Source organism: Salvelinus alpinus, chromosome 5 (assembly GCF_045679555.1).
Source record: "Salvelinus alpinus chromosome 5, SLU_Salpinus.1, whole genome shotgun sequence".
Lineage (NCBI taxonomy): Eukaryota > Metazoa > Chordata > Actinopteri > Salmoniformes > Salmonidae > Salvelinus > Salvelinus alpinus.
In genome coordinates, this window is record NC_092090.1 from 41,587,120 (window position 1) to 41,604,513 (window position 17,394).

Sequence of the window (17,394 nt, forward strand, 5' to 3'; positions counted from 1 at the left end):
AAATACAATTTGATTTGATTTGATTTTAGAGCGATAACATCACCTCTCTGGAGAAGTGAGTTGGTATGACCAAATCCAGGTACAAGGGTTGCCAACTGATAGCCTATTTATGACAGTCTGTTTCAGACCTTAGGGGTAGAGTTAGGAGGTGGACTACTAAAAATGGTTTATATTTTCTGGATCCATTTGTGTATACACAATTCGACTGCTAAACACCGATCACCTGGCTTTAAATAAAATCTGAAAGACTTGTCCAGCACCTACATGCCACCCCCCTTGGCTGTGAGACACCATGTTAGCGTACTTCACCACAGCTCTCAATGTTGCTATGCAGTTACAAAGCTAATACTGAAATGGTATGCAATTACAGGTTTATTACCTAATAGCAATGTAATATTATGTGTTACCATAAGCTACAGCTATAGGTTTATGTTTTTCACTTTAAAAAATTGTATTTCCCTACAGCCTAATTAAACAGTTGCTCAACCATTGCAACATAGGCCTACAGTAGGCTGTTAAGGTCAGTAGGGGTAATAATGAAGGGAAGCTAGCCTGTAATTGGAAGCAAAACTGTTTTGTCATGAAATGTAATACATTGTAACTATATCACTTTACTCGTGGAAAGTTTTTATTTTCATGTGATGTACATTTATTTTGAAGATGAGTTTTGTCTCCATCTCCCTTGAGTGCTCTCGGTTCCCAGTGAGGGCTTTACTTCCCCCGCGTGTTTTGATTGGACGAAGATTTCTTAACCTAGTGTAACCGTTCGCGCTGTTCTCTTGCACTGTCTGGGTCTGGGAACGTGCGACAGATGAGAAACTGCTTCCATCTGGTATCGCAGGGAAAGGGAAAAGGGGGTGATTCTACTTAGGCGCCCTCGGCAAGACATCCTGTTTGCATTGCTACCAAGATCTGCGAGCTTCGTTTCGTTTCACTAGAAAGCTGGAGAGGACGTGCGCTCCTAAACGGCGCAACCGGATTGATCTTTGGGGATGCTACGGTTTTAATCCTTCACTCATTCTCATTTTCTCATGATACTATACTCGCCCTAGGCGTCTAGTTCCACTGTCTTCTCAACCGGTCCACGGTATTTCTCTTATCCAGCGGAACGCACAGGAGGAGAGGCGCTTGGACCAGGAGTGATAACGCAAGGACGGGTCGAGTTGGATGTTCATAGCCATAAAGAAGTGGTCATAGTCTGGAGCTGCTAATGGGACAAGCATTGGACTAACAACATCGAGTCTGGTTTTACTCCAAGCAAGGTAAGGGATTTAGCCCATAGTTATTGTCCCATCAATTTATTTTAGTACAGTTGTGTTGTGCAATTTCTGGAGTCATTTGAACTGGAAAATGTGATAGTCCTGCGATTGGACCGAAATTGCTTTTCCAAATGATAAAACCTACCCCTCAGAAGCGACATTTTTGATACATTTAATACGCAATCTGAGTGGACTGTGTCCATTGTATGTCCAGCACTTTAAATGTAGTAAATTAGGGCAATAGGCGACTTATTTTGGGGGGTATTTTGATTCTCATCAGGACCGTAAGCATAGCCTATATCGAATTATCTCATGTCGTACATTTTTTTCATATATCCTCCGTTTCTAATAGGAAGCCTGGCGGTCCAATTACACCTTGACTATTCACGGCTTGTTTGACACACCGGTTGGCTATACTACATATTTGAGCCCATCAATCCATTTTCAGGTTTTAGTGACGAATAGTCTACACGGTAACTTTCTCTGCAAGTGTAGGGTTGACGGGGATACATTTCGTTGAAAGTGTTTGTAGTTAAATAGCTAATTGAACTGAATGGGATGGATAGCCAAATAATATCAATATTGTATTCATTGTAATGCGGACGATATTCCACTTTCTCTCTGTCCTGCATTCATATTACGGTTTTTGTTTTTCGCAATTTATTATATTATCTTTTAAAGTCAGTTTAATTTCTTCAATCGTGTATGTTTTGTGTTTATTGCCATTTGATAGCTGTCGTTTGAATCTTTTTGTTTAGCCTACTTCTGAGTCACAGTTTTATAGTGATAACAGGTTGGTGTATCATTTACAACTGAATACAAACTGAATGGGGCAAAACATATATTTCCCCTTGTTGCGTATCTAACCAAGTCGATATAGCCTAGTGCACATTTTTGTTGCATTGATCATGGACATCTTATTAGGCTAAACTACTCAGCAATTCATGTGAAATGTGAATTTCCGAATTCACAGGCATTCTAACATGTTTTCAATAGGTTTTATTCATAGGGAGAAGGAAGCCTAAAGAAAACAGCGTGCGTAGCTGGTCCATTGCATTGACTGTATGTATTCACATAACCCTCAGTATTCATGTCCACAGCTCATGATTGCTGCTTGCGAGAAGAAAATAATCTTCCCTTCCACCCGCTACCCCTCTATACCCCAACCGCACTGTTGCTCAGCGAAATGTCTGCTCTGCTTCCCTTCATGTGCTCTTGTGGGAACCATTCATATAATAACTTAACGTTCTCCTTATTGAACATGCTTTTACTGATATTATTGGTCTGTGTTACGCCCTAACAAGGTATTGAAACGAAATAATGCACATCAAAGGGTTTATCATTTAATTGATTGTATTTAATGGTGATTTTACCCCTCAAAATCCATTCCCAATGCTTAATTTGATGAAACAATAATTCATGAATTAAAAAGTAAAGTGTAATAATGCTTGATGGTGAAATATTTTGAGCAGCATAACCAGCAGGGAATGACACATCAGAGAAGGCTTAGCTCCAGTCACAACTCAGAGGCATTGGTGTGTGACATGACTGCTGAAAATAGTTGAGATTTACATATATCAAAGAATTGCATAGATTGTTTCATCGCTTACGCCATAGCCTATTTCAAATTCACTCAAACGTTTTAAAATCAGTTTTGAACAACAACAAAAACGACAAAACATTTCAGAATCCTAGTTAGCCTACCTGTTAACTGAAAGATCAGTTTAGTTTCTGACTGACTGACCAGACTTAAATAGTTGAATGACAAAACTGAATAGACCTCTATAACTACAGTTACAGGCAACAGTCTTGAAACCCCCCAGAGGAAGAGAATACATGTATTCAAGGAATCAATAGAGGGTGCTGTTGTTCTGTGGACAGCTGGCCCAGTTTGCTTACCTCGGCACTAGTCTCTGAGGGACACTCAAAAAGATGGAGCGCCACCGCCGGTGTTGCCCATGGTCCCAGGGGACGGAGAATTCAATCTAACAGAGGCTCTGGCTAATGCTGTGGCACTTTGTCAGGATTAACATCTTTCTAGTCAGTGGCTTCTGTTACCTTCGGTGTCACGTTACCACCTTGGAGTTCTGGGGAGGGGAGAAAAATGAGGCACCGGTTTCCTGCTCTGCTCCACGCTGTGCTATTCCAATTCCACATTACTGTGAGTCGATAGAGGAAGAGACTCCATCATTTTCAACAAATAAAGGCATTTGTTATTTTGACTGCCAGCTAGAGCTTTTCAAGGAGTTATTTTTCTACTTCGAGAAAAAAAAGGAAAGACGCCAGTGTGCCCTTTTTAAAATGTAGACTAAATGCACATCCGTCAGCTAAATAGAAATAAACAGCTCGCAGTTTGCTGATTATGAGCTGAAAAAATATCAGAATATTGTCATAGATTTTGGCAGTAAAGCAAGAAGTCCTTGTTTGGCCGTGTGTCCTTTAGAATGGATTCTAATCATAAGGTAGTCTACAACTGACTTGACATAACAATATTACAACTTTTAAACACACAGCACCTGGATAATTATTAGTGGATGCCACCTAGACCTTGGTCCTCCTGGGGGTGCATGGCAGCCTAATTAAGACATCACGTTATGTGAATATGTGACACTTCTTCTTAACCGTGCTTACATGTTACTGTTTGATAGTATGCTGATATGGGACATCTGTGTCTCTCCATCAGCAGCTAGTAGGGTGACAGATTGGATTGAATCATTATCTTCATGTCGTGGGACAAAAAATACCCTAGATTAGGGTACCCCACCATTCTGTGTCTACTGCTTGGTTACCACTAGGCTTCTTTTCATTCCCTGTGCGGTTCTGTTGTTTACATGTCATTCAGGTCATGTGACAGACATTAAGGTCAGGCGAGGTGGCTTTTAGGGCAGTCCCATGATGTGCCCACGCCATCTATCTCACAAGCAATGGGACATGAAAGGAAGGTATTACGGCGTTGCTGGTTGAACATTAGCCTTGGCCTTTTTTCTTTATGGATATTTACGGTGACTTTGAGGATGAATGAAGAAAGTAATAGTCAGGTAGTAGAATAACCAGCAAGTCTCATTTAATGAAGCATTCTGGACAAAAAATAATCTTTAATAGTGGTGTTTATATCTATTTTCATTCACTAATTACTGCATTGATAGTGGGTGGACAATTTAGAGATTTAATGAATAGTTACAGGATTATGCAGTACTAATATTGCTTGACACTGATGAAAGTAGGACCATGGCTCAGTTTATTCAAAGCTGTCCTTATTGTTGCACTCCACTTATTGCTGGGTAAATCACTATGTGGGTGCACAGAACCCTGTCACTTACCCTCAAGAGCATCATTGATAATGATTTCATGTTCAAGCAATATAAACACGAGTCATTTCTACTTATGTACATCCCTCCAGAATAAGACAACCATAACACATGTAGGAATGTCCAAGTAAAATACATGCTTATTCTTCAGTCTGAAAACAACGGGAACACTTGGGCTGGTAGACTTGACCCTGAGTGTGTTAAGATACTACAAGACCAGAACACCATGTTCCTTCCATGCCACCTTCAGTGTACAACGTTGTAATCTGAAAGTGAAGGCCATATGAAGTATTTATTTTCTCTCTTCACCCGTAAGTGCAAGGCTATGTGTGAGTCAATGTCTATTTCAAGGGTGTCAACATGGAGACCATAAGGTCCCCTTCTCCTTGGGGTACCTTTTCATGACAGTAACTTGCGTAGAAATATGTTTTGCGTTCCTACATGGTATTTTAATGTAATGCTTCTGATTAACATACTGTAGGGGTTCTAATACTCTCTAGAGCGTGTGTATAGAAGGGTAGCTTTGAGAAGGGAACATGTCAGAACCTTATTGCTGGTGATCAACTCTGAAGCCGTGCACAAGCTGTGTGTATGATACTGTATGAGCATCAGCGTCTATGTGAGTGTGGATATGTGGACACATGCTCAAACTGTGTCCATATGCGTGTCAAAAGCACAAGCTTAACATACTGAAGGCCAACATGCCAAGTGCTGCATGAAGCTTAACTGATTATGGGGTTGATTTAGGTAGGGCCTCATTTACACGACCAGTGTTGCAGTCTGAATTATCCACTCATTGAAACAGGCCTCTCAGGAACATTCTAATGCCTTTATTAACCTTCCTTCCACTGTTTCCTAGGGGGGATATGTTGGCTGAACTGGATTTGATGTCTGGCAGCAGCATGTATAGTCTTTCTCTGATGTCAAATTCACACTTTGATCAAATGACGCATTATCCCATTGCTTTTCTTTAAGCTTGGTGCTTGTCGTGATGTTCTAACACATTTCCCCTCGTAACTTTTGAGAATGGCAAGTTTTGTACTGTACATTTGCTCTGAGTACATTTTGTGAACTGGAAAGCTTTTTGTCTTGAGAGCTTTTGGCTGAATTTCACCCTGACTTTCAAAAAACTAAAAACAGACGTTCCGATTACATTTACATTCTAGTCATTTAGAAGACTCTTTTATCCAGAGACACTTACAGTTAGCACATTCATCTTAAGATAGCTAGGTGAGGATATGATAGATATAGTATAGGTATAGACATACAGTAGTGAGACAGTATCTATCTATAACATCCTATCGGTTGGCAGGCTAAGGCTACTGACGTATAACTCCATTGCAATCAGCTTTTGCTCCACAACATATTAGCATTCTTTTAACATTCTTTGAAGCTGCATCCATCTTCCCCCTTTCATTTAAGGACCCACTGAATGTGAATTTCTGGCTGGCTCTTCGTTGCATAAGAATGAGCGTGCTCATGGAGGTACTGTAATGGGATATACAGTGCTTTCGGAAAGTATTCAGACCCCTTGACTTTTTACACATTTTGTTACGTTACAGACTTATTCTAAAATGGATTCAATTGTTTTTCCCTCTCATGAATCTACACACAATACCCCATAATGACAAAGCAAAAACTGGTTTAAAAAAAGAAAAGGAAATATTCAGACCCTTTACTCAGCACTTTGTTGAAGCACCTTTGGCAGCGATTACAGCCTCGAGTCTTCTTGGGTATGACGCTACAAGCTTGGCACACCAGTATTTGGGGAGTTTCTCCCATTCTTCTCTGCAGATCCTCTCAAGCTCTATGAGGTTGGATGGGGAGCGTCGCTGCACAGCTATTTTCAGGTCTATCCAGAGATTTTCGATCAGATTCAAGTCTGTGCTCTGGCTGGGCCACTCAATGACATTCAGAGACTTGTCCCGAAGCCACTCCTGCATTGTCTTGGCTGTGTGCTTGGTATTCAATCCAAAGCGTTAAATCTTGATTTCATCAGACCGGAGAATCTTGTTTATCATGGTCTGAGAGTCCTTTAGGTGCCATTTAGCAAACTCAAAGCAGGCTGTCATGTGCCTTTTCCTGAGGAGTGGCTTCCGTCTGGCCACTTTACCATCAAGGCCTGATTGGTGTAGTGCTGCAGAGATTGGTGTAGTGTAGTGCTGCAGAGTCCTCCCATCTCCACAGAGGACCTCTGGAGTTCTATCAGAGTGACCATTGGGTTCTTGGTCACCTCCCTGACCAAGGCTCTTCTCCCCCGATTTCTCAGTTTTGGAGGGCGGCCAACTCTAAGAGTATTGGTGGTTCCAAACTTCTTCCATTTAAGAATGATGGAGGCCACTGTGTTCTTTGGGACCTTCAATGCTGCAGACATGTTTTGTACTTTTCCCCAGATCTGAGCCTCAACCCAATCCTATCTCAGAGCTCTACGGACAATTCCTTCAACCTCATGGCTTGGTATTTGCTCTTACATGCACTGTCAACTGTGGGACCTTATATAGACAGGTGTGTGCCTTTCCAAATCATGTCCAATCAATTGAATTTACAATAGGTGGACTCCAATCAAGTTGTAGAAACATATCAAGGATGATCAATGGAAACAGGATGCACCTGAGCTCAATTTCGAGTCTCATAGCGAAGGGTCTGAATACTTATGTAAATAAGGTAATTCTGTATTATATTTTTTTTATGTGCAGAAAAGTCTAAAAACCTGTTTTCGCTTTGTCATTATGGGGTATTGTGTGCAGATTGATTAGAATTTAAAAAAAAGTTATACATTTTAGAATAAGGCTGTACCGTAACAAAATGTGGAAAAAGGGAGGTAGTCTGAATACTTTCCGAATGCACTGTATGTACATCTGTACCACAGCTGAAGTCCCTACAGCTATTTTTTTTGTCTTTCAAAGAGCAGACAATAGACATTGACAATTTTCTCTGATATTAACTCAGCAAAAAAAACAATCATCCTCTCACTGTCAACTGTGTTTATTTTCAGCAAACTTAACATGTGTAAATATTTGTATGAACATAACAAGATTCAACAACTGAGACATAAACTGAACAAGTTCCACAGACATGTGACTAACAGAAATAAAATTATGTGTCCCTGAACAAAGGGGGGGGGGGGGGGTTCAAAATCAAAAGTAACAGTCAGTATCTGGTGTGGCCACCAGCTGCATTAAGTACTGCAGTGCATCTCCTCCTCATGGACTGCACCAGATTTGCCAGTTCTTGCTGTGAGATGTTACCCCACTCTTCCACCAAGGCACCTGCAAGTTCCCGGACATTTCTGGGGGGGAATGTCCCCTTCCCTCACGCATCGATCCAACAGGTCCCAGACGTGCTCAATGGGATTGAGATTCGGGCTCTTCGCTGGCCATTGCAGAACACTGACATTCTTGTCTTGCAGGAAATCACGCACAGAACGAGCAGTATGGCTGGTGGCATTGTCATGCTGGAGGGTTATGTCAGGATGAGCCTGCAGGAAGGGTACCACATGAGGGAGGAGGATGTCTTCCCTGTAACGCACAGTGTTGAGATTGCCTGCAATGACAACAAGCTCAGTCCGATGATGCTGTGACACAGTGCCCCAGACCATGACGGACCCTCCACCTCCAAATCGATCCTGCTCCAGAGTACAGACCTCGGTGTAACGCTCATTCCTTCGACGATAAACGCGAATCCGACCATCACCTCTGGTGAGACAAAACCGCGACTCGTCAGTGAAGAGCACTTTTTGCCAGTCCTGTCTGGTCCAGCGACGGTGGGTTTGTGCCCATAAGCGACGTTGTTACCGGTGATATCTGGTGAGGACCTGCCTTACAACAGGCCTACAAGCCCTCAGGCCAGCCTCTCTCAGCCTATTGCGGACAGGCTGAGCACTGATGTAGGGATTGTGCGTTCCTGGTGTAACTCGGGCAGTTGTTGTTGCCATCCTGTACCTGTCCCGCAGGTGTGATGTTCGGATGTACCAACCCTGTGCAGGTGTTGTTACACGTGGTCGTCCACTGCGAGGACGATCAGCTGTCCGTCCTGTCTCCCTGTAGCGCTGTCTTAGGCATCTCACAGTACGGACATTGCAATTTATTGCCCTGGCCACATGTGCAGTCCTCACGCCTCCTTGCAGCATGCCGAAGGCACGTTCACGCAGATGAACAGGGACCCTGGTCATCTTTCTTTTGGTGTTTTTCAGAGTCAGTAGAAAGGCCTCTTTAGTGTCCTAAGTTTTCATAACTGTGACCTTAATTGCCTACCATCTGTCAGCTGTTAGTGTCTTAACGACCGTTCCACAGGTGCATGTTCATTAATTGTTTATGGTTCATTGAACAAGCATGGGAAACAGTGACCCTTTACAATGAAGATTTGTAAAGTTATTTGGATTTTTAACGAATTATCTTTGAAAGACAGGGTCCTGAAAAGTGACGTTTCTTTTTTTGCTGAGTTTATTATGCTTGCATAACACCGCTAGTCCTTGAATAAAAATTCGAATATATGAATGTATGCAATAAGTCCCGTATTTTCTGTGCAAACTTGAATCCTAAATGAAAAATTTTCATGGCGTAATCGAAAGAAACTGCTTTGATAAGAGCTATGGCCAAGCTGACCTTTAAAAATAAAACACAGTCCATAAGGTATTTGGCTTCAATATACTGTATGTATGGTAATATGGCTGAGTTCTCTCCCAGGCCTTAGGAGACCTTCTTAGCCCTACTTTCCTGAGAGCAGAGGTGCATATCTTTTCCATTTCAAAGACGAAAAAAGTTTATATGCTGTTTGTTGGGTATTGTGTTTGTTTGTTTTTCACGGACAACTGACAGTCACTGCATGGTGCTTTTCTTCACTGTTGCTCCAAGGCATTAGCAGATGTGTCATGATTATTTCTGATAGGACTTTGCACTTGACATCTAATGCCATTGTACTGTAGGTTAAATAAGCAAGGGCACTGAGGGGAGCGATGGAAGGGGCACATAAATGAGCTTGCTGAATGAACAATGCTGCTTTTGGCCTTTTTAATAACATACTATTACACAGAGGATTATGTAGTGGAAAATATTAAATCAAATACTACTCAGATACTGGAGCTTGTGAATTCAATTAGACTTTAATTGCAGAGAGCAACAAAGCCGAGCACCTCCATGGAAGTACTGCCTTCTCATTCTTAGTGCTTGGCTTTTATACATTTTTACCTTTACATAATTATCATCACCCCATTTGCTTTGTTACATATTTTCCATTCTCTTATTGGCTCAGATATTGGGGCATAGATTCTATTGGTGGCGTGACATGCATACCCCTGAGCTAAAGTTTCTGTCCAAAGGTCTTTACAAGTTCAGACCTACATTATCAACGTATGCTTAAATTGTGTGCGTGTCTAGTAGCCTTCACAAGATCAGATATGGCCCAGACCAGTCACGTCTTGTTAGTTTACCTTGCCTCATCTACACAGATTCTGCTTACGTTCTGTTCTTTACATGTCCAATGGTCAATTCGATGTTGATCTAGCTTGGACACTCACATAGGTTTAGCCTTCATTCTGCTTTTATGTCTAATATTTAAGCTTATATTGATTATTCTTTCTACTTCAAAGAGAACAGTATAGGTTACTGAAAATCATCAGATGACTGGAAAATCTCCAACAATTATGGTCTTGGTTTACTATGGAAATGCTGACAGCTAAACATATACAGAAAACACTGTTGCGTTGACCTAAGACCGAAGTATAAATACAGACCACCAGTTGAAAACAATAATCTTAAGCATCTCGGAGGTGCACCTCGTAATCAACCTCAACACTTACTTTCCTTTTTAGCCTTGTAAGGGGCGGAGGAGGAATTGATTAGCAATGACAGGCTCCATTACACCCACTCTACATCTGCAATAACCCTAATTGTTGGTGGCCCCTACACCAACCCAGTCAACAACAGGAAGCACCTAAACAAAAAGAGCACAAGGGGAAAGTGTTTCTGTTTAAAGGAACCACTAAGATGGAATACACAGGCACTAAATGTGCAGACCATCCTCCCCCTTGCTCTAATGCTAAGATAACATCTTTATGATTTATAAATCACCTGTAGTCTGCAATCAGAGTGCTAAGTGCACCAGGTTCATTCATTATTTGCTGGCATATGGTGATACATTTGCATAATCAGCTAATGCTTACTCAAGCTCTCTTCCTTTTATCCTTTGCTGTGCCTATTGGCAGTGTGAGATTCAGGGCAATTCAACTTCTCAGAGATGTGCACTCTTCGTTAAATAGTCTAATTATACGTCTTGGAGGATTCTGAAAGAAAGAATGAAAGCGAACTGAGAATCACAACCTGCTTGTTGTTCACATTTTTGTTGATGTGTAGCTATTTGAAAGTTGTGTCTGTGGATATGAAAAGAGCCCATGTTAATCACGGATGCACATACCATCTTTGAATGTGTATCAGTTGCTTCAGCAGCCTGTGAAATTAGCTGAATTTAGCAAAGTAACAGAGAATGGCAGGTGGAAATAACAGTGTTTCACAGTGTCTGGTTCTTTTGCATCCGTTTGTATGTAATGCAAAGAGCAACCTACTTGCTGGCTTATATTTGGAAAAGTCCTCCAATACTGTCTGAAGAGACACACTTTTTGGGCTACTCCATGGGAGGTAGCTAGGATTGATAATGTGTTCTTCTAGGGAAAGAAGGGTTTTGATACTAACATTGGAAACACATTTTTTTACATAGAACAAATTCTTATTTTCATTGACAGCCTAGGAACAGTGGGTTAACTGCCTTGTTCAGGGGCAGAACGACAGAATTTTACCTTGTCAGCTCAGGGATTCGAACTTGCAACCTTTCGGTTACTAGTCCAACGCTCTGACCACTTGGCTACGCTGCCGCAATACAACATATGAAATTGATTGGAAGCTTGATAGATCAAGACTGTAAGAGGCAACATATTTCAATAGGCCTTTTCATTTTCACTGTCCTTATTTTCTGCATTGTGTCCGTTTATTAGGTACACCCATCGTACCGGGTCGGACCCCCCTTTGCCTCCAGAACAGGCATTCTACAAGGTGTCGGAAACGTTCCGTAGGGATGTTGGTCCATGCTGACGCGATGGCATCACACAGTTGCTGCAGATTGGATGGCGGTACATTCATGCGGCGAACAGCCCGTTCTATCTCATCCCAAAGATGCTCTACTGGGTTGAGGTCTGGGTCCTGCGCTGGCCACTCAAGTAAACTGAACTCACTGTCGTGTTCCAGGCTATGTTTTTCCACTCCTCAATTGTCCAGTGTTGGTGATCGCGTGCCCACTGGAGCCGCTTCTTCTTGTTTTAAAGCTGATAGGAGTGGAACCCGGTGTGGTCGTCTGCTGCAATTGTCCATCCGTGACAAGGTCCTACGAGCTGTGCGTTCCCAGATGCCCTTCTGCACACCACTGTTGTACTGCGCTGTTATTTGTCTGTTTGTAGCCCGCTTGCACGATTCTTTCCATTCTTCTTCGACCTCTCTCATCAACGAGCTGTTTTCGCTCACAGGAGCGCCGCTTATTGGATGGTTTTTGTTTGTCGCAGCATTCTCTGTAATCCCTAGACACTGTCGGTTGTTTATAAAATACTGGATCCTTGCGCGCCTGGCACCGACAATCATACCATGCTCAAAGTCACTTAGGTCACTTGTTTTCCCCATTCTAATTTTCAATTGAACAGTAACTGAATGCCTCGATGCCTGTCTGCCTGCTTTATGTAGCAAGCCACGGCCATGTGACTCACTGTCTGTAGGAGTGATACATTTTTGTGAATGGGGTGGTGTACCTAATAAACTCTCCGGTGAGTGTATATTGTGGAGGTGCTGCTTGTAATAAAGTGAAGGCCAAGAGGTGTGTCCGGCTTCTTCCCCACTCAGAGTAGGACTGTAAATGTCACACTGTCTGTAATAAAGGATTGTGAAACTTATCCCATTCTATCTCAGGCTGCCTGGCCCTCCTTAGTGTTGTCCACCTGCTACCTCACTACCTCTACCTCTCTGCAAACTTCAGTCAGAATTCTAGGGATTTCTTTATAACTGTTACTTTAAAACTTTTCTTCTGAGAATAATTGTATGTATTGAGATTATATTGTAGGTAATTGAAAGCAGTTTGGCAATCTTTCCATGGCCTTTGTTTCTTGGGAGTTTTACAGCAGGTCAGAAATTGTTACTACATGGGTTAAGTGGCTGACATTGTGGGTGGCCCAGGGGTATGTACCCATTAAAGGTATACTTTGGGATTTTGGCCCTCTACTTCCCCAGAGTCAGATGAGCACCTGGATAGCATTTTTATGTCTCTGCATCCAGTATGAAGGAAGTTAGAGGTAGTTTCGCGAGCCAATGCTAACTAGCATTAGCACAATGACCAGAAGTCTATGGTCTCTACTAGCATGCTTGGAGTTACCATAGACTTCCAGTCATTGCGCTAACACTTGTTAGCAACTTCCTTCAAATTGCACGCAGAAACATAAAATGGTGTCCATGAGTTCATCTTACTCTGGGGAAGTACAGTACCAGTCAAAAATTACTACTAAAACACCTACTCATTCAAGGGTTTTTCTTTATTATTACTATTTTCTACATTGTAGAAAAGCAGTGAATTCATTAAAACTATGAAATAACACATATGGAATCATGTAGTAACCAAAAAAGTGTTAAACAAATTAATTATATTTTAGATTGTAGATTCTTCAAAGAAGCCACCCTTTGCCTTCATGTCTGCTTTGCACACTCTTGGCATTCTCTCAACCAGCTTCACCTGGAATGCTTTTCCAACAGTCTTGAAGGAGTTCCCACATATGCTGAGCACTTGTTGGCTGCTTTTCCTGCTTTTTCCTCACTCTTAATCTCAGGCCTCCCTTCCTCTCTGAGCTCAGCCGCAGCCCTATCAGCCTGTTCTGTCTGAGCCGAGGCTTCTTCACTTGGTATTATCCCTCATCAGTCTGTTAGCACCCTGCCAGTCAGCCAGGCTCCCCTCTCAGCACCTTTCATCCCAAAAAATACTGGATTTAATGTGTCTGTGTGATGTAGGCCTGTCTTCCTTGGGGAATCCAAGATCACTTTGAGATAGGCCAAACACAAGCTACACCAGACCAGGTGACATCTTATCAGTCACAGCTGGAGGACAGTAAGACAAAACAGAGCCCTAAGGCCTCCATGCTATAACTGGGATATATGTGGTCTTAAAAGCTTTGGCAATGTATACTAATACTGTCAATCCTACCGTTAGACAATTCCATGGAGAGTGAATAATCAGGGTCTGCTCCCAGTTGTCTCAATCCTTTGGTCACCCTCTTCCTCAGAAGGGGTCACAATGTCAACAGAAGGTTACACAAAGGGATCAGCTCTACAAGTTGAAATAAAAGGCTCTAACCAGAGGCCAATTAGGAATTGTCTGGAGAATGTAATATCGTTTTATTGATATAAAAAAACGATGAAGTAAACCTTGGACTGGCTGCATATGATCTTTGATTTCCAAGAGTGAGCATATATTTCAGAGGAGAGGGAGTTGGTGAGACAAAGGTTTTTGAATTCATCGGGAAGTTAGCACACATGTAAGGGGAAGTGCAGTCAGCACATACTGTAGAAGCTGTTAGGGCATCATACGCCTTAACATACTGAGGTGAAACAAGGAGACCAGATGCTGCACTCATAGTCTGTTGACTCATTGAAAACCTTTATGTGGTCTTTGGCATTCACAGCTTTGTTCCAGTGATCTTCCGAGCTTCAGAATTACCCATGGAAGGAAATCTGTCTCATATGAATTATGAAACAAAAATACCCCCCGCGGATCATCATCAGTAGTTTGTTTACTTCTTGTGGAAGAGGGATGCAGGCTATGTACTGTGGTATAATGTGGTCTTTGCTTCCATCCTGGATGCATTAAAATTGTATAGGTATGCAAATTATTTTCTCCCGTTTCTCATTTTAGATTTTATTTGTCATTATAATAAGAAATGGAGTGTCATTGATTACATTTGTTTCTTTCATTTTAAAGTTCTAATTTCCTCCAGGGGAAATTGTATGGGAATCAATAGGTTAGGGGGAGAGGCTCTATTCATGTGAATCCCATTGCGATGGAACATCTGGTGGCCCACTCAAATGGTTTCTCTGCTTTTGACGTGCAGATTCTAACCTCACAAACCAGTCAAACACAGTGACACACAAATGCTCGAGAAAAAACCTTACCACCACATGTTTTCAAACTGATGCATGCCACTTTTTAATCAACTTATTTTTCTGCACTCAGTCATGTGGTCATGAAGACGGTTGCATTTCTTTTTTAACCATTAAGAACAGTGAATCTGTGAATAATTTATTTAGTTCTGCTTCTAGTGTCTTTGCTAAAGGGGATTTATTTGGTCACAAAGGCATACATTTGTAAATGAGGCTGATAAACTTTTGGTGCAGAGTTTTGTCTGACACAGGAATTCTCTTGTCCACTGTTTAGGTTGTCAAGTGTTCAGGGAAGGCAGGATGTGTACCAGGGCCACAATGGCCCTTTCATACAGGCGTCTCAGATGCTGGGATATTCAGTCCTGCCTCTTTTCACAGTGCCCTAATCTCTTTATCAGCTCGCAACAATGAAGGATTGAGCCCCCCCCCTCTCTTCTCCTGAGCCAAACCCCTTGATTCAGGACACTGGAAAGGGGACTGGTCAATACTGACTACACTCTTCCCCTGTACAGCAGCACACTCAGCACTATCTGAAAGAGTTTGAAGTATGTTGTCACTTTCCATTTGACTCCATGGGTAATATGGCAGACAATGCTAAAACCAAAATAGGGAAAAAAGAGAGAAAAGAAAGAAAAAAGTTTGCATCTATTATGTGTTGTTCGCTTGGGTTGTTTCAAACTGTCAGGGTAGCTTTGCATCAGTGCACCCATTCACCACTCTGGAATTGGCACCTATTAGACCCCACCAGCTCCTCCACTGTGTCTGCAGGGAAGCCATTTTGATTTCTGTCCCAGAGCTGTTTGTCAGCCTCCAATGAGATGGCTTTTCAGTGACTGGAAACCCCTCTGGGTCATTTCTCATTCTGTGTGTTTGGAAAGTGCATTAAAGTATTTTAGGCCCCACTGATTGGTATGAGGCCAAGTTTCAGCTAATTTCCTACCTCTGTTAACTCCCTCATATCTAGGGATTTCTTTATAACTATTACTTTAAAACTTTTCTTCTGAGAATAATTTAAAGGTTTGAGATTATATTGTAGGTAATTGAAGCAGTTTGGCAATCTTTCCATGGCCTTTGTTTCTTGGGATGAGTTTTACAGCAGGGCAGAAATTGTTACTACATGGGTTAAGTGGCTGACATTGTGGGTGGCCCAGGGGTAGGTACCCATTAAAGGGATACTTTGGGATTTTGGCCGTCTACTTCCCCAGAGTCAGATGAACTCCTGGATGCCAGTTTTATGTCTCCGCATCCAGTATGAAGAAGTTAGAGGTAGTTTCACGTGCCAATGCTAACAAGCATTAGCACAATGACTGGACATTTATGGTCTCTACTAGCATGCTAGCAGTTACCATAGACTTCCAGTCATTGCGCTAACACTAGTTAGCAACTTCCTTCAAACTGCACGCAGAAACATAAAACATAAGCAAAGTTTGGACACTCCAACCCATTCAAGGGTTTTTCTTTAAATTTCTCCATTTTCTACATTGTAGAATAATAGTGAAGACATCAAAACTATGAAATAACACATAGTAACCAACAAGAAAATTTAACCAATCAAAATATATAGCCACCCTTTGCCTTGATGTTAGCTTTGCACACTCTTGGCATTCTCTCAACCAGCTTCACCTGGAATGCTTTTCCAACAGTCTTGAATGAGTCCCCACATATACTGAGCACTTGTTGGCCTCTTTTCCTTCACTCTGCGGTCCAACTCTTCCCAAACCATCCCAATTGGGTTGAGGTTGGGTGATTGTGGAGGCCAGGTCATCTGATGCAGCACTCCGTCACTCTCGTTCTTGGTCAAATAGCCCTTACACAGCCTGTGTGTGTTGGGTCATTATCCTGTTGAAAAACAAATGATAGTCCCACTAAGCGCAAACCAGATGGGATGGCATATTGCTGCAGAATGCTGTGGTAGCCATGCTGGTTAATTTTGCCTTGAATTCTAAATAAATCACTGACAGTGTCACCAGCAAAGCACCCCCACACCATCACACGTCCTCCTCCATGCTTCACGGTGGGAACCACACATGCAGAGATCATCCGTTCACCTACTCAGCGTCTCACAAAGACACAGCTGTTGGACTCATCAGTCCAATTTGGACTCATCAGACTAAGGACATATTTCCACCGGCCTAATGTCCATTGCTCGTGTTTCTTGGCGCAAACATGTCTCTTCTTCTTATTGGTGACCTTTAGTAGTGGTTTCTTTGTAGCAGTTTGACCATAAAGGCCTGATCTCCTCTGAAAAGTTGATGTTGAAATGTGTCGGTTACTTGAACTCTGTGAAGCATTTTTTGGGGCTGCAATTTCTGAGGCTGGTAACTCTAGTAAACTTATCCTCTGCAGCAGAGGTAATTCTGGTTCTTCCTTTCCTGAGGCGGTCCTCATGAGAGCCAGTTTCATCATAGCGCTTGATGGTTTTTGAAATTTTCCGTATTGACTGACCATGTTTTAAAGTAATGATGGACTTTCGTTTCTCTTTGCTTATTTGAGCTGTTCTTGCAATAATATGGACTTGGTATTTTACCAAATAGGGCTGTCTTCTGTATACCACCACTATCTTGTCACAACACAACTGATTGGCTCAAACACATTAAGAAGGAAATAAATTACACAAATTAACTTTTAACAAGGCACACCTGTTAGTGTGCA

The 17,394-nt window shown here is 42.0% G+C and overlaps 1 protein-coding gene across 1 annotated transcript in view; it reads left to right on the top strand.

Moving 5' to 3' along the window:
• Window positions 1-781: 781 nt before the first annotated feature.
• Window positions 782-17,394, top strand: part of LOC139576196 (cadherin-11-like) — a 70,010-nt gene continuing 53,397 nt past the window's right edge. Inside the window, exon 1 of the mRNA XM_071401960.1 lies at window positions 782-1,262. The gene's annotated coding sequence lies outside the window, so the exon portion shown is untranslated. The remainder of the gene's footprint in view (window positions 1,263-17,394) is intronic.